The sequence below is a fragment of the Hippopotamus amphibius genome, chromosome 4 (genome assembly GCF_030028045.1).
Source record: "Hippopotamus amphibius kiboko isolate mHipAmp2 chromosome 4, mHipAmp2.hap2, whole genome shotgun sequence".
Lineage (NCBI taxonomy): Eukaryota > Metazoa > Chordata > Mammalia > Artiodactyla > Hippopotamidae > Hippopotamus > Hippopotamus amphibius.
This window is the reverse complement of record NC_080189.1, coordinates 185,314,496-185,326,533: the sequence shown is the minus strand read 5'-3', so window position 1 is coordinate 185,326,533 and position 12,038 is coordinate 185,314,496. Positions and strand designations below refer to the sequence as shown.

Genomic DNA, 12,038 nt, shown 5'->3' with positions numbered 1-12,038 from the left:
CATCTTAGGCCAGACTGTGAAAATACGATGAAGTGACCCTGTCCTTAAGAAGCCCATCATCTCAACACTACAGACCCACCCAAGGTGCACCAGAACACCCCTCAACCTGGAGAAGGCAGGGCAGGCTTCTCCAGAAACATGAAGTCCTTGCTCTCTCTCCCATGCCACTGCCTTGACGCCAAAAGGTCTAACCTGGTGTAAGAACAAAGAAAACCTACCCTCTATCACTCTAGGAACCTGATCTTGAGGCCTCAGTGTCCAGCGGTGTCCCTTTATGCACGGGTACAGATGGCTGTGAAACAAGTCCCCTCACCTCAGTCCAGCCATCACTGACCCTTCCTGGTTCCATGTTCAAAACCTTACAGTAGTTCTAACAGAAGAGCCACGTAAAATCTTCTCCAAAATAGCCAATGACATCATTTCCTTGCTAATTGTGGAGAAGGCTTCTTTGCCTTTAACTCATACTCCCACAAGCAATCCACAGTTATAATTAAATTCCAGATGAATGGGTGGAAATCTGCCTATGCTGGGCTGTAACCAGCTCTCTACAGAGTGACCAGGCCTCCGGGACTTGTTCACCACTAACGAGCTAATATTTGTAAAACCCTGTAAAGACATAATGCCTAAATACTACCATTATTACTAGACTACGGGTTTAAATGTAAATTAAGAGAGAAAAGGGGGAAAGAAAACACATTAGTAAATCAAGTTTGGAACTGTGCCTTGGTGAGGACCATAGGGTAAAGAATGCCTTAACTGAACTTATTAAAGGCTGTGGAATGCAATGTTGCTGCTCTAAGAAAATGACTCAAAACAGGGAGAAGGAACGGAGCACCAGTTGGAAAAGTAAGTCAATATAGGCAAAACAGATGTTGGAGGAGAGGAAAGGCTGCATGAAAAACATATGCTGGAAAAATACACAATGTCTTTTAAAAAGCATTACATAGCAGCAAAACTAAAACATCTAGAATCTGAAAGCAAAACTACAGAGTTCAGAATAAGAACAAAATCTAAAACCGGATTATATTGTAATTCAGCTTAAAATGACCACAGAGCACAGTGATGAAAACACAAACTCTGGAGTCCAACAGGCCTGATGCTCTTCCTTTTCCTCACCTGTAAAATGGGGATGGTTCTTCCCTCAAAGGTTAGGCTGGCACAAAGGCGGCACCCAAAAGCAGCCAGTTCCCTTCTCCTGAGCCCTGTCCCCTGAACTCTGCAGGCTCACAGGCCCTCTGACAGGCTCCCCCTCTGTTCGATCACTCGCTCATCCTCCCTGGAAAACACCTCTGAGCCCCGGCACCCCACACTCCCACAGCACCTCTGTGCTACCACCATGGCCCCCACCACGTTGTGCTGCAACCAAACGATCCTTCTGGCTTACTCATCTCACAGAAGCTCCTCGAGGATAGTGATCAAACAGTATCATACTTTACTTTTTAGCTCTGGCAACTAGCAAAGCTCCTGGGTAAGTTTTCAAAAGAATATGTTGATTAAATAATCTTCAATTATCCCAAGGTGGAATTAGAGGCCAAGCAGCTTCCCTAGGGCCAATCTTGGAAAAATGAAGACTGCAGGGGAAAAAAAAAACCAGAACAAACAAAAAAAACCCCTCTCTTCTGGGTGAATAGTGCCTGATAATGCTCTGACTTGGGAGAGTCCCTTACCCAAACACTCTGAGCCTCAGCTGCCTCCCATGTAAAATAAGGGAACTCAACTAGAAAATCTCTATGGTCCCCACCAACAAGGTCTGACATGTTAGGTTTACATTCTAAGATCTTAACACTCCTACTCTATTACATCTCAATCCTCCATTACTATGAAAATTAACATCAGTAGAAAGCTTTCTTGTCCATTTCATCATAAGAAGCAAGTCTGCGCATGGTGCCGTTCATCCCACTTTACAGATGGGGAAGCCAACTCAGAGAGGCCCAGCAGCCTGTCCAGGGTCGTTCTGCTGGTGTGCACAGAGGGCAGGACTGGGACTCAGGTCCTTAAAGCTGGTGCCTTCCCCATGCCCACACTTCCAAGCAAGGGGGTGGACAGCCCCAAGGATACATGGTGGGAATGCCAGGGCAGCCCTCACAGATCCCAGGGAAGCCAAGGACAACCACGATGCACCTCCTGGAGAATCAAAGGTACTCAAAAACTGAGGGGACAAAGTGCATTTACAGTGAAGGTAAAAAACACAGACATATTACTGAGCACAATGTAAAACTCCTATTAAATTTTAAGATAAAACTTAATGGGCTTGGACTCCTATCAAGGCTTTGAGACATAAGGTACTAAAACCACACCGTGCCCTTTCTCACACAGAAAAGGCTTCTGAGACCAGAACACTTAATTTACCCTATAATAACGTTTCAAACATCAGGCTATATTAATCGAAAAAAAGACAGAATTTAATTTCTAGAATAAAGTTGTGACTTCCGGGCATTACTAGGCAAGGAAGGACTCAAGAGAACTACTTTCCCTGTTCTTCCTTTTTAAGGCATTAAAAGCAGCCAGGAAAGTCAAAATGTAGCACGAAGCCTCCCATCTTACAAGCCCCCTAGCAACAAACCAGGGGGCTAATAAGCGCTATCCGAACAGGGGTGGGGGTGGGGGTGGGAGGCACAGTCAAAGGAGGTGGCCACAAGGCACGCCCACCTGCAGACACAAATGCCCAGCCCCACGCAACCACTGTGTGGGCATCTGTCACATCCCTCTTCTCTCCCAAACTTGCAGATTCTGAACACAAACACTGGTGGAGGATCAGTCTACCACGTGCCAGGCGCTGGGGAGAGGGGGGCACCTGACCAGGACCTCAGTACCTCAAGTATACGCAGGCCTCCTACTGGTCATTAACCTTCCAGGGTACAAAGTTAGTCCCTGAAAACCTTCACTACAATTATGACTCCTGGAAACTAATGTTTTAGTATTCTGATGCTACTGTTGGTCCTAAAGATTACATTATCCCAATCAGTTAATCAATTCAGCTTTTCTCTCACTTAAAGAAATGACATTTCCAATAAATACGCTTTTGGGTTTTGCTATAGAATCAGTGTTTTAATTGGAAAGGAAATCAGGATATCAGAACAGCAGGTGTGTTATCTTTCTTGGTAGAATGGCCTCATGAGAAGTTACCAAACAAATGTCATTAAAAAAAACACGGACTCAGGAATTCCCTGATGATCCAGTGGTTAGGACTCTACACTTTCACTGCCTAGGGCCTGAGTTCAATCCCTGGTCAGGGAAATAAGAACCCATAAGCTGTGGGTCACAGCCAAAAACAAAACAAAACAAAAAGACAAAAACAAAACAAAACAAAAACATGGAGTCAAAAATCAGCATGGAACAAACCCTAGGAGAAAGTAAACCATGAAATGAAATTACAAGGTGCTTTTTTATTTCTTGAGAATTAAAGAGACTTAGGTCACTTCAGCACGGATGACAGAGCAGTAGGTCTGGGGGGAAGGGACTTTCTAACATTTACACTCTCCCCTCACCACCACCTTTTGAGACTTTCTATCTACAAAGAGAAACAGCAGGGACAGCAAAGTGCTGCCGCCCAGGTAGGGGCCCACTGCTCTGTTCCCCACCGTCGATCAGGCTCATCACAGGGCAGACCTCTGACCTGCTTGAGCTCCTGGTCACAAAGGGCCTGGCAGGCGCCAGAGAACAGCACGGGAAACGTCACAACTGGAAACCCACCGACCAGCAGTATCGCCAGGATTGCACCTACTGGCAAGAAGCAACAGGACTGCAAACTGTCAGATGCCATCTTACCAAAACAAAGCCGGGAAGGCAGAAATCCTCGTACTGCCATTCTCAGGGCCCCGCACGAGGCCCTGGATGGGTCCGTGGCACCTGCCTTCCTGACACTGGGTCTCAACACCCACTTCCTGGAAGCCTTCCCTGACTACCCCCGCCAGCCAGGAGCTGTCTTTCCCTTTCTGAACTTCCACCATATTTCCAGTCCTCTGCACAATCCACTAATTCACTTTAGCCTACGTTGTATGATTTTTCTAGCTTCCTCCTAGTGGGTCTTCCCCCTCTAGCTGAGCGGCCAGCTCCCTGAGGGCAGGGTGGTAAAATCATTTTTCCTCACCCTTCCTGGCACAAGCTTCAGTCCTGGTGCTACCTCAGTCAAATACCCACTGGTTGCTGGCATCCTCCTTCACCATGCACAGGGGCCAAGATGCCCCAGACTTCTGCAGGCCACACCCTCAAAGGCAGGTGCAGCATCTCCCTCAACTTAGCACTGTAACCAGAACATTATGGGAACTCAAGGCACATTCACTGAACATCAAATTAAATGAGAAAAATACTCCCAAGTCCCAGTTAATGATCTACTTATCTCAAAGAATACAGAATTCAGCAAGAGATTCCAACGTGATTTCTGGAGTTGACAGAAACCAACAACAGTCGCCTGCATTTATGACATCTTACCACCTGCCACCTCACCCCAATGAGTTTGCAATGGGAGACAAGCAAGTCTGGCCCCACAAAGGTTTTGATGCTTAATGATAAAAACCTCACCTCTCCTTCCTAGACTGGCCAGCCCCCCACCCCTCACTATGTGTAGAAGAGTGTTGTACAGACCACAGTCAATAAAGGCCCTCTAAAATGAGAAAGCCATTTTGTATTTTTTAGTTAATTATGAAAAATAGGTATTACACAAGCACATATAATGTTTTCTTACATTTTTTTCCTTTTCTGTTTAAAATTGCATTATCTTCTATCTCCATGAGCTCCTTTGGACCCAAAGCCAGCTGCTTATGGCGCAAACCGCCCCGTCCCCATTCACCTCTCTCTACTGCCCCTCTGCCCACAGGCATCCGGCCCTCTCTCACACTGGCTTCGTTCCTTCTGCCCAGAACAAGCTTAAGCATCATCTCCACATTTAGGCCTCGGCTGCCTCTCTCTGGTCGCCTTCCAAATCCACTGGCCTCACCTCCTCCTTTCTCATTTTGTAGCTCTCTTCCCTGTTTCTCTCTGTATCTGCAGTCAATATTATGACTCTCCTCCCCCAGCAAATAATAATAATAATGATAATAATAATAATTTTTCTTCTTCTATGAACACTTGTACAGAAGCACGTAGGGGGTCCTGATTCCATGGAACCGATGCAGAGGCCTTGGCTGTAAGAGGTCTCCTCTGCTAAGTTAACAGTTCTTAAATTGACCATTACAAGGAAACAGCTATTGCATAATATTTGATAGATTAGATCACTTGCTGTTTGGAGAGTCTTGCTATACACAGATGAGAAAATAGACATGGGCAAATTTAACGCAATTTCCTTTGTTTGCTTGAGCTAGCCCAGACTTGCAACACCACAGTGACAGTTTTTCTTGAAGTACAGCTTTAACATCATAAAAAAGGACTTTAAGGGAGTGATAAATCATTCTCATCCTTCAGCTTATTAGCATATCTATCCTGATAATCCACCCCCCTCAAGGCCCTTCTCACTTTACATGGTGAAAAATTAAAGGGATTCTAGCAGGGGTGTTTACAGAATCATAATCTCAAACACAGGGGAAAACAGCAAAAAGCAGCTCAGATATTTCAGTTAAACGAAGGACTTTCTTCAAGGCATGAACAAGAGTAGGAATATTTTGATGGTATTAACAGAAACAATTGGCCACTGCTACTGCCTGTTTCCAGTGGGATGTCTTTACAACCCTTCTTATAATGAGTGAGGCCATCTTCTTAATTCCAAATTGAATGGATAGCATCCAAGGAAAATAATTGGTCTTCTTCCCCTTCACAGAAAAATCCACGTAAACGTCTTAAAAAAAAAAAATGCTGGAATTCTCCCTGCCAGCTCTCTGCTTTCCTGGCTTCTGCATTGTGACAGCTGGAACAGATGGCGCCTGGGTGAGACACCTTACATCTTAAACCTCATCCCTGATAAGGTCTGATTTTAACTAGTGATGCTGGAATCCCAGGTCTGTCAGGGTTTCTGTCCTGAGCACTTACTCACCAGATTTCCAATCTGATATATTTCACAGTTTCCACACTGATAAGGCTTATTTTTGTTTTGGCCAAAGAATCTTTCATCTTGGACTAATTCTCAGTATACATATTGTCACCACACGGTGAAAAGGCAAATATTTCCTTTCATCTGAAAAACCAACGTACACTATTTTGCCAGACATCCTACACATGATGCAGTCTTTTAAACAGGCCGTTTTCAAAGATGTGAAAGACGAGAAGATTTTAGCACCAACTGATGGTCCACCTGGTCATTTCTTTAGGTAAGGATTTTATAGACATACACGAGATAACAGAACACAACATTTCCAAAAGCTTCACCAGCAAACGCTGGGAAAAAAAAGAAAATTTATGGCTCCTCCTCAGTTGTATGCTGTGAATGTAAATTAAGAAGCGGCAACGACGCTACTCAATACAGCCTTTATGACTCCACAAAAATAAATGAATAAATAATACACACGCACGCGCGCGCGCGCACACACACACACCCCATCTCATTCTGAAAACTGATTCTGAGCTTAATGCGAAAAACGTGAAATAAAACTGCTTCCTTTAACGGACAATTACATGAAGGCTTCTTAAATTTCAAAGCACGTCCACAACAGTCCATCCATTTCCATTCTGTTGCTGTGTTTTCGAGTGAAAGGTAAAGAATTTTTTTCCACACGGAATTCTTTCTAAAGGCCTAAATATTCAATAGATGTCCCCAACGGGGTGACAGTGAAAACGTGGCAAAGTGTGCGTGAGCAATTAACCAAAGGCGGAATGTGTGCATTTCGCCCCAAACTGGATCCCAGTACCCGCCTGCCTCCGAGGCCACTGCAGCTCTCCGATTATGAATCAGTCAGAGGTTCATCTGCAGAGGAATGACTCAGTATAAACTTTTAAATAATGGCTTTAAAAAAAAAAAGAACCGAAGCCAGCCCAGAGTGAACACGTTCGGCTATGTAGTCACCCGAATCGGTCCGCTCCGCACCCCGCAAAACACACAGCCCCGCAGGAGATGCTGATTTCTCGCCACCCCGGGGGGGGGGGGTCACGCTTCCAAGAGGCCTCGGCGCCCCGTTTCCTGAAAAGCCGCGGGAGCCCCGGCCCGCGGGCCCCGGCCGGGCCGGGCCGGAGGACAAAGTTTCCCGAAGTTGAGGCGTCCGGGGGGCGGGCGGGCCCGGGCTGGGGCTGGGGCGAGGCGGCGCCGCACCGGGCACTCGCCGCCGGGCGCCGGGCCTGCGCCGCCCCGGCCCCGCGCCGACCGGCCCCGGGCCCGCCCGCCGCCGCCGCCGCCGCCGCCGCCGCCACCGAGGGCGCGGGATGGAGCCGCCGGGGATGGAGCCGCCCGCCGCCCGCCGGGCCCCTTACCCGCGTCCGCGCCGCTCGGCCGGCTCAGGGGCGCCGGGCGAGTCCTCCGCCGCGGTCCGCAGCGTCCTGCTCCCCGGGCAGCCCCATGTCGGGGGGCGGGGAAGGGCCGGCGGCCGCCGCCGCCGCCGCCGCAGCCGCCGCCGGCTGGAAAGTCCCTACTGGGCTGCAACCCGGCTCGCGCACGCGGCGGCCGCGCCGCGCCGCGCTCCCTCGCCCTCACGCACCCTCTCCCAGGCACTTCCTCTCGCGCGCTGGAAATCCCCGCCGGCCGCCGGAGCGCGCCGCGGCGCGCGCCCGCCCCGCCCCCGCCGCCAGCCCGCGCGCGCGCGCGCGGGGGAGCTGCGGGAGCCCGCAAGCGCGGCCGCCCCACGCGCCGCGGCCCCGCGCGCCCCCGCCTGGCCCGCGCGCGCGCGCGCGCGCCGCCCGTTGCTAAGGCCCGCCCCCTCCCCCGTCCCCTCCCCCCCCCGCCCCCAGGCGCCCGCCCGCCGGCCTTAGCAACGGCGCCGCTGCGCGGGCGGGAGCGGCCTCGGGCGCCCCCCGCGCCTCCCCGCCCCGCGTGCCCGCCCCGCGGCTCCGCGCGGCCCCCGCCCGGCCGTCCGCCCCTTTCCGGGTCTAAAAGCCACGCGAGCCTCGTGGGGGCCCGAAAGGTGCAGGTCCCCTCGCGGTCGCGAGCGATGGCGTCACCCGGTTCAGCAGGGCAGCCACCCCCGCTCTCACACACACACACACACTCCACACACAGTCTCACACGACTGCTCACACTCCCTCAGGCACGGGCCCAGACGCACGGCCAGCGTGCGTTCTCACCCGCTGCCCCTCACGGTCACACACACACACACTCACACACCAGGCAGACACACGCTCACAGACGCGCGTTCACACGCGCCCCCGAGACGCGCTCGGTGCCAGACATGAGCGCGTGCTCTCCCACGTGCACACGCATCCACACAGCCGCGCTCCGTCACACGCACGCGCGCGGCACACACTCACACAGACACGCTCGCTGCTTGAGGAGAGCCGGGCCATCGGCCGTTCCTCTTCACTGAGGGGGCTCGGTTGGCGTTTCCTTGCTCGCGGGGTCCTCGCACACCAGGAAGTTGTGTCTTGGTCAAGTGTGAAGGGTGCGGCCAGTGGGCCGTAAGCTCCCAGAGCTCCCGGCTGGCCTGGGGCCCCAGGACGGAGATTCTGCTGCCCTGTGCACCTCCTCCTCCTCCTCCTCCCTGGCCCCCAGACCTTCCGGGGCGCGTGCAGCCTCCAGGGCCAGGGCCTCCACTTTTCCAGGGGCCTCGGCCCTTCGCCTCCCCAGCCGCGAAGGATTCCCCAAAGTCCCCTAAGACTGCGTCCAGCCTGGCTGGGCCTGGCACGATGGGGGGGGGTCATGGAGGGCCTGTCTCTGCCAGGCTCCAGGCCAACGGAAGAGCAAGGCCACCACTGCACGAGTCTACACGGGAACACTGAGGAGACAGAATGAACTTTACTTTTTTCGCAAGAAGGCTCATAAAGATCCGTAGACCAGAGCTGAGACCAGTGTGACCAGCTTAAGCCAGCCTCCCTTCTTATGTGTCTCCAATGACTCGTTGAACAGAGGCAGGAAGTCCAGCATCTCCTCCGGAGGCTTCCTCTGTGGAACATTCCAGAACCCTCGAGAGTCTGCCCCGGCTGCTGGAGCCCCACAGGTGCTGGTTCTCCAGCCACAGAGGTGCGGCCTTGCAGCACCCCTGCCTGGGTCACTGAAAGGGCACAGCTCTCTGAGTTCAGGCCAGACAACCCGAGATGGTGGTTGTTCCTCCAGCACCCGTGTCAGGGTGACAGGCCAACCCCAGCTGGCCCTCGCTCACAGACCCCTGGGCCACCAGATGAGCTCCCCCTTCCCTCTCAGTGACTTCCACTCTGGAGCCTTGGCTGTCCTTTCCTGCTTGTCAGAAGTCGTAATGGCAACAGACCTCAAAGGGCAGGGTCCGCACTGTTTCCCGCGTCCCAGGCTGGGAGGCCTCGGTGTACCTGCCCATCTCCTCCCAGGTCCCCAGGTCTGCTCAGGCCACAGTCCTCGGACACTGTCAGCCAGGTCCCACACCCACCTCCTGCCTCACACTCTACGGCGGTCTTTTTAAGACTTTGCCAAAACCGGCCTTTGCTCAAAATTCTCTAGGATGGAGTATTCTTGGTTCCTTTAAATAAGCAACAAGGTTGAAGTTTCAAAGAGCCGTCAGAGGGGCTTTCTACAACTCGTTTTATTCTCTACCAAGGCCATATCAAGCAGCACTCAGAATGAGCAGACTCAGGTGCCAGCCGTGGTTGAGCCCTCTGCTGGGGAGCAAGGGCCTGCTCCTTCTCTTCTCCCCCTTCCTCCCCCTTCTTTCTCTTCTCCCACCGCCTGAGCAGCTCTGGATCCCCTGCTTTGGGGAATTGGAGGGGAAGCAGCACAAAGAAGTTTGCCCCAAACTGGGCAACCGCTTTGGGGGCAGGTGTTCTGTCCCCTGCAGTTAGGGCCGCTGGGCAGCGGTGGTGGGCAGCGAGGAGAGCCAATCAGAGCTCTCCTCGCTGCATTTCAAAGGCAGAGCTTTCTGTTCCCTATGGCAACGTGGAACAACAAGCTGACACCATTGCTGGACAAAGAAATTTCTCGCAGGAATTTGTGTAGCATTACATGTTCTGTTTGCTGCATTTCTGGGAGAAGTGCACACAGATATTAGAGTGACTCACTTAAGTACAGTGGTTCAGAAGTCATTCCTGTTTGTCTTCCAGAGAGAGGAGGAAAAAGTATTCACTGTTTAGTGTTAGGGGTCTTCAGGCCTATGAATGGGGTTTCATCAGACCTCTCCCCGAGTGTGACGATCAGACCCACAAGGGACACCTCCCCACTCAGAGACCATCACCCCCGTGGGTCTGCCTTGGGCTGAAAAGTGCTGGCAACTTCTCCCACTCAAACCTATTAAATATCACCTCAGGAGGGGCCTGGGCACCTGGCAAAATCAAAAACAGTTACACGAATTGTTCAGACATGTGACCTCCAAACTTTTTGAATACATATTACGTTACAAACCCCTTGTGTATAACACGTGCATTTATACACACATATATATAAGAATACTTAAACGTGATGTACTCTGATATTTTCTGTACCATTCTATTTATTTTTTAAATGTTGCTTGTGACTCTCTCAACTCACTGTTGGTTCATGACCTGATGTTTGAAAACAGTATCTTAGACTAAAAGAGCTGCTGAAGTTGGTGGAAGTGGCCCAGGGTTTGGGGGTGGTCGTCATGGGAAAGCATGCCCCTCCCTCCTGCTCTGTCATGAGTGTGCACTGCGGTGCTGGGCTGTCCAGTACCCCCCTCCCCCCACCCCTGCCCAGTACTGCTCTTCAGGTAGACCCTGGCTAAGGGCAGAGGTGCCCCTTCTCTCGACAGGGACGGCCAAAAACAAATGCAGAGGAAATGGGGCCTGGAGAGGCCCAGGAGGCCTACGGGTGGATATGCAAACACAGCCACAGGTTTCCTGCAAGTGATGAGAACAGGGAAGGCAAGGTGGGAGATCTGGGTAACTGGCCACAGAAAGTTGTAATTTTCTCTCATTTCTGTGGGCCTGTCAGGGAGATGAAGGTATCCTCATTTTAGGGAAACCTAAATTTTGGGATTTGTGTGCATGCCCACACACCACCACCACCACCATCTCTGGCACTTTCCCCCAGTCCTTCAGGAGTGCATGCGTCCCAGGTAAGGCCAGCCTCCCACAGGCAGCCTTGACTGGAACCCCACTCCCACACTTCACTTCTGAAGAATAGATTCAACTCCACCAAGAAAAGGGGACATTTTACTGCAGACCTCATGGGAGACAGGAAAGAGGGTTTGCATCAAGCACACACAGCAGACTAAGACAGGTGCCTGCCTAACAGTCCCCTCCAGGGGCCCCCCTGCCCCTGTCTTTGTGATGACTGTCCCTCTCCCCCAGCTGGGGGGCTCCTCATAGCCTCTTTGTCTCCCCCACACAACTCAGTGCCGGCCTCGGCTGGCAGACCCCGCTCAGCAAGCAAAAGCCAGTGGCTGGTGGCGCAGCCCCCTCAGACGACCCCCACAGCATCCAAAGTGAGATCTGCTCCTCCCCGCACATTAGAAATGAGGAGGGAGGAGGTTATTGGGTCTCAATCAAGCCTTGGATTCATGAGATAAACTGTTTGCAAAGTACAAGAAAAAACTGCAAGTAGTTGTGGGGCCCTTGCTCATCTCCCAAGGCTGGTGCTGGCAAGCCTGAAATGTCACATGATGGTGGATCCAAACAGCTTCTTCCACCTTCCCCTGGTTCCTCAGTTCATTTGGTCAAGGCCTGCCGCTGAGCTTGACCTCTGCCCAGCTCTCTTCTAGCATGAAACCAACTAAATGCTTGTCCTTTGGGAGTTTACCTTCTAGCAGGTGGAGACCAAGTAAACAAATCACAAGTGAATCTATAACAAGAGCCGTGGCCAAAGCTAGAACAGAGGAGACGAAGAGGGAGGCCTAGAGCGCGTGGTCAGGGGCTGGCGGATCAGGTGCCCTCTGCATGCAGGCCTGAAGGAGGAGAGGAGGGTGCCCTGCGAATACCTGTGGGAAAGGCATCCAGGCAGAGGGAAAGGCATGGGCAGATACCCTGAGGTCAGGGAGCACGGGGCAGCCCGTGTGGCTGCAGCTGGTGAGCAGGAGAGCGTCACAGAGGACGGAGGGGAGGTGCGG

General features: G+C 52.1%; 1 protein-coding gene across 2 annotated transcripts in view; it reads right to left on the bottom strand.

Annotated features, from left to right (window-relative positions):
• Nucleotides 1-7,591, bottom strand: part of TRAF3 (TNF receptor associated factor 3) — a 111,493-nt gene extending 103,902 nt beyond the window's left edge. For both annotated transcript variants that reach the window (XM_057731943.1, XM_057731944.1), the window contains exon 1: nt 7,333-7,591. The gene's annotated coding sequence lies outside the window, so the exon portion shown is untranslated. The remainder of the gene's footprint in view (nt 1-7,332) is intronic.
• Between the last annotated feature and the right edge of the window lie 4,447 nt (nt 7,592-12,038).